The sequence below is a fragment of the Leucopleurus acutus genome (assembly GCF_964270905.1).
Source record: "Leucopleurus acutus genome assembly, chromosome: 3".
Classification (NCBI taxonomy): domain Eukaryota; kingdom Metazoa; phylum Chordata; class Mammalia; order Artiodactyla; family Delphinidae; genus Leucopleurus; species Leucopleurus acutus.
In genome coordinates, this window is record NC_139145.1 from 18,731,273 (window position 1) to 18,737,289 (window position 6,017).

The window sequence follows — 6,017 nt, forward strand, 5'->3', positions numbered from 1 at the left end:
GTTCCCAAATTAATGTTTACTTTCTCCCCCATCAGAAACTCATTCCTTTGGAGTAGCTGATCTCAGGATATAGGAGGAAAGAAAAATATCCACACTATTTCTTACTAAGAAGTTAATGATTGCTAACCCCTTTCCCTGCTGAAAAGTATTTACATTCTTCACTAAGGGTATTTGCTAGTTCCTAGGCCTAATTCATGGAAGTTTAGGAATTAAAGTGAAACTTCAGTGAATTAGGTAGGATAGAAGGAAAGTTTAGTGGTGAGGATGGTATCTCTGGTATCATATGAGTGTCTACTGCTAACCTTCCTTCCCATCTTCTGTGAACTCTCAGGTTCCTACTCTTAATTGCCTTTTTCCTTGTACTTCTGAACTCAATTTCTGAAAGCGCCAGGTTTTTATTTGACAGTGTTGGGAGCTTCAGCACTAACAGGAAAGGTTTAGAATGGCCGGTGTATAAATATGGATCGTTTGTAACTGGGTATTTTCCCTCATGATTTGATGTCTCATAGATTACTATTTCTAGAAATTCCACTGACGTCAAACCTAGTTTTAAAAGTGCAGCTAAATAGGTTATTTCCAGTGTTTTCTGCTACTGCTTATAGCTCAGGTGTTCTCATCCATGCATTCATCAAAATTTTTGGAGTAGACGAATAAAATTGACTTATCCAGTTGACAGTAGAAAAATACCCAGTGAAGTTTTGTAGTTCGTACAACTGAAAACTATTCCTCTGAATAATCTTGAAGGGCTAGATGCTAGAGAAATTAGAAGTGACTCAGCCACGACTCCTAATAATTGTGGCTGAATTGTGACTTAAACTCAGGTATCCTAGATTCTAGCATTGTGCATTCTTGTGATAATACAACTTACTGAGTTAAAAACTTAAGTTTGATTCTTGTTCATGGTTCTGTGAAATGGGATGAAATGAATGTAATGGCTAATAGTTTAATTACTTAGATTCAGTTTTTCTCACGTTTTTCTTTAGTAGTTGATACATAGCTTCAACCATCAAAATGGTTAAAATGGTATGATAATTTGAAAATATACTCTGTTTTAAGTAGATAGGCAGATAACCTGTATTTAAACTTATCTTGACATCCTGGAATGAAGAAACACTTTGTCAGCGTGGCCTGGCTTTTTAACTCATTTCCAGTTTGAAATTTCTGATTCCCACAAAATTTGGTGCAAGTAAGGTATTTTAAATTTAAACATCCAGGGACTTCCAGGGTGGTGCAGTGGTTAAGAATCCACCTGCTAATGCAGATGATGCGGGTTCGAGCCCCGGTCCAGGAAGATCCCACATGGCGTGAAGCAACTAAGTTGGTGTGCCACAACTGCTGAGCCTGAGCTCTAGAGCCCAAGAGCCACAACTACTGAGCCCATGTGCTGCAAGTACTGAAGACGGCATGCCCATGTGCTGCAAGTACTGAAGACCGCGTGCCTAGAGCCCATGCTCCATAAGAGAAGCCACCGCAATGAGAAGCCTGCACACCACAACGAAGAGTAGTCCCCACTCATCGCAACTAGAGAAAGCCCGCACGCAGCAATGAAGACCCAACACAGCCAAAAATAAATTTTTAAAATTTTGTAAATTTGAACATCTAGTACTTTAACAAACTGCATTTTCAGGGAATTCCCTGGTGGTCCAGTGGTTAGGACTCTGCTTCCACTGCAGGGGGCACTGGTTCAATCCCTGGTTAGGGAACTAAGATCCCACATGCCAAGCAGCCAACAACAAAAAAAGGCGACCTTTTCAAATAGAAGAATTCATGAGTCAATAACAGTATTAATAACATCAGTAATTGTTGGCTTAGTAGATTGCACGTTTGCAAATAAATAGGTAGAAATAATTTTAATTCTTAAAAGATCATTTGATCACGATTTTTGAGAAGTTGCTATATCCAGCTAAATCCTTAATCTAAAGTTTTGTTTAGTTAATTGGTTTTATTTTTTCCATATTTTTATAGAGGGAAGGTAAGGTTTTAAGTCAGGTTGGCTTTACAATTCCATGGCCAGTCCAGCCTTTGTGGCCAGTTTTATGTTAGTGATTTTTAAAAATAAAATGCAAAAGTTGAATAATGAACCTCTATATATAGCCCAGCTTAAAAAATTAAAAACATTTTGCAAATTTTGTTTCATCAGTTCCCCAACTTATTTTCCTGTTGCATTTAAGTACAAATGTCAGATACCATTTCATCCATATTTCTGTACTGTGTATCTTTTAACGTGAGTTTTTAGTGCCAGTATCACACCTAACAATAATTCCTTATCTGGTAGAGTCTATAAAGTTTCATGATTGTCTAAAGAGTTATTTTAAGTTAGTTTGAATCAGTACCGAGTCAGGGTCCACACATAGCTAATTTGTCTCAGATCTCTTAATCACTATGTGCCTTTTTTTCTCCCCTTTTTATTTCTTTGCTAATTGAAACTTGGTCATTTGTCTTTAGAGAATTTCCCATACTCAATATTTCATTGGAGTGGTGTCCTTTCCTCTAGTCCCCACTTACCCTGTAAACTGATAGTTAATGAAGTTTTTTAATAGTATTCCTTCTGATAAATACAGAAGGGATGTTAGAAATACACTGTGTTGCTACTCTTTATGAAATAATATATTTGGGCACCAATCATCAGTGGATGCTAAAACCATGAGGGGAAAACTGATGGAGAACTTTATAATGAAGGGATCAGGCTGAATCTCAGGTTGGCAACCAGATGGATGTGTTGATATGCGTCTGAGGTGATGCAGTAGGAAATACACAGCACCTGTGGGGTATCACTGCCTTTAAAACAAAAAAATTGAATTTGGATCTAGTCAAGCCTGTAGATTGAAATTGAAATTGAAATATAAAGAAGCATCCTGACCCTTTTTGTTCATTTCTTACCTGTCTGTTAATTCTTTGGGATAGCAGTTCAATGAATTAAAAGAGCTCAGACTTCTTACCAGCATGGTTTCAACTTTAGTCCCAGGTCTTCTCTGTGTTTGGAGGAGTAAGTTACTTTAAAGTAACTACACTTCCTTACTTGGAATTACTTAGGGATAATATCTGTTATCCAATAGCCAATGCAGGGGACACAGGTTCAATCCCTGGTCCGGGAAAATCCCACATGCCGCGGAGCAACTAAGCCCGTGCGCCACAACTACTGAGCCCACGCACTGCAACTACTGAAGTCCATGCACCTAGAGCCCGTGCTCTGCAACAAGAGAAGCCATAACAGTGAGAAGCCTGCGCACCACAACTAGAGAAAGCCCGCTCGCAGCAACAAAGACCCAACACAGCCAAAAATTTTTTAAAAATTTTTTAATCTAGCAGAGTACCTGGCTTTTAGTAGTCCCACTAGTCAATAGCAGTTATGTACTTTGTTTTCTATAAATGCTTTAACCCCTAGTAAATAGCAGTTACTTTACTTTCTATAAATGCTTTAACCCAGGTGACTTCATGTTTTTTTAAAATTTTCCCAGTAATGTTGGTTGTTCCTCTTTAGGGCACCAGGAATTACAAAACTATCAAGAATTCTACTTTTTTACAGGCTCCGGACGCGCAGGCTCAGCAGCTATGGCTCACGGGCCTAGCCGCTTCGCGGCATGTGGGATCTTCCTGGACCGGGGCACGAACCCGTGTCCCCTGCATCGGCAGGCGGACTCTCAACCACTGCGCCACCAGGGAAGCCCAAGAATTCTACTTTTGATTCCCTATCATAGCAGTTTTTATTGTTACATTTCACTGAAACTGGAAGGGGGAATAGAATTTTCAAAGAATTTTTCTTTTTTTAACCAATCAAGAATGGTCAACTATTCAGATGTATTTTCTTACATTCACTCCTTTCCTAGTTTTAGTTTGTTTTTAAATGTTGCAATTCTGGGGAGAAGTTATATATAATTAAAAGACTAGCATAGATTTAATTGTAAAGACTTGAAACCATCCTAAATATCCCAAAGGAGCAGACACCTCATAGGTCTAGTTCTTTAGATAGTATCAACAGCAGTTACATGTAATGAGATTAAAGATTAATTGTAGATTTGGAGGAGTTCCCATGCACCCCCTCCTCCCAGTGACTTAAAATGTTTCCCATTACAAATATAAATGAAAAGGTTTTTTTTAACTTAAAAAAAAACAGTGCTGCTTTTTTTTATCATGAGCTTTGAATTTTATTATTATTATTATTTTTGCAGTACGTGGGCCTCTCGCCGTCGCGGCTTCTCCCGTTGTGGAGCACAGGCTCCGGACGCGCAGGCTTAGCGGCCATGGCTCACAGGCCCAGCCGCTCCGCAGCATGTGGGATCTTCCCGGAACGGGGCACGAACCCGTGTCTCCTGCATCGGCAGGCGGACTCTCAACCACTGCACCACCAGGGAAGCCCGAGGTCCCTCTTAATGTGTATTCCACATCCTGAAAGATGGCACTGCAGTCTTTTAGCATATTGTTTCTGAATACTCTGAGTTGGTGCTTCACCTGTGCCTTCAAAAGGCAGTTACAGTGTTCTGTGAGGCTGGCTGCTTCTGGCTGGTGCAGGATGTAATACAACCAGTGGATTCCATGGTCATGGGCTCACTCCCCCTCTTACTCTGCTGTAAAGTGGGTTCCCTGGTCAGATGCTCTGTTATATAGGACTCCATACCTGTGGAATGGGGAATCTATGGATAGTGGTGCTGGCTGAGGCTCTGCAAACAGGGAAGACAAGCCCATACCTAGTATAGCTATCCACCCCTGTGAGGGACAAATTGCTGGCCCTTCTGGGATGAGGAGAGTCCAAAGTAGTTGATTTGCCACAAAGTAGCCTGAGGACTAGTGTCTATCGCTGACAGGTTAGCCATTTCAGAGGCAGCAGTAGCTAGATTGACCTTGGTAATCTATATGCATGTTAGGGAATGCAGTGGATTCCTGCCCACCCCCCAGATCTGCTCTCCACCACTCTGACTCAGCTCTCTGCCCTTAGGAGGCTGACCTCTTTGCATTGCATCATCTGGGCTCCCTTGCCCTGTAGGTTTGGTCAGTGGGAGGACCAGCAGATCAGAGAGTAAGAGGAGAGAGAGATTATCCCCCAGCTCCTTACCTTCCAAGCCATGGTTTTGCAGAAGTGGTATCCCTTGACCAAAGGCCACAGCTCCTGTTGAGCTGACCTTTGTCTAGCTCCGAGCATTCACAGGGTTCCCACACAGTTCCTTCTTCGCCCCCCTGTAGCTAGAGATGGTAATGGCCTCCCACTGTTTATACTCCAGAGTGCTTCTTCAGCATCCCCTGTTGGCTTCCCTTAATCTGCCCCACCATGTAGACAGTCTCTACAGTCAGACTGTCTTCAGTCTGAGGATGCCATCTGTTCCTTCCAGGACCTCAACTTACAAAATAGAGTATTTTCTGCCTTGTCTTTTAAATTAAGCTGTAGGCAGTAAACATATTTTCGCCTTTCCTTAATTCACTTGACAAATATTTGCCAGATCCTGTACCGCTCTTTGAGAAAACAGGGGTGAACAAGACAAATGGGTAACTTTGTCTTGTTAATAAAAAGGTAACTTCAAACAGTGATAAATGATCTTCCTGAGTAATCCTTCTGAGGACTGCGAGTGAAGCCTCCTTAGATTGGACAGTCTGGGTAGGTCTTTTGGAGATAGTGAGGTTTAAGGACCTGGGACCTTGACCTGAAGGAGGAGCTTGCTCAAAGATCTGAGAGCAGGATATTCCAGATAGTGAGGCTGTAGGCAAGGGCAAAGGCCAAAGAGACCAATGAGCTTGGCTTGTTTAATACACAGAAGCTTCTGGAATATGGTGAACAATACATGCAGGTGATGGGCAATTTGCCTATGTGTTTGTAGCAAGAATGATGTGCCAACTTGTAATATGGTGTTGGCCTCTTTTCAAAGAAGACAATCCAGTTTGCTGAGCAAGTACTTTTCAAACTACTTATTGGGCATATGCTAGATCTTAGCAAGACCTATCTCTGTATAACCACTTAACTGTGACCCCAAGTTACCTAAGGTCACAGCTACAAAGTTGCAGAGGTGAGATGCCAACCATTTGTTTTA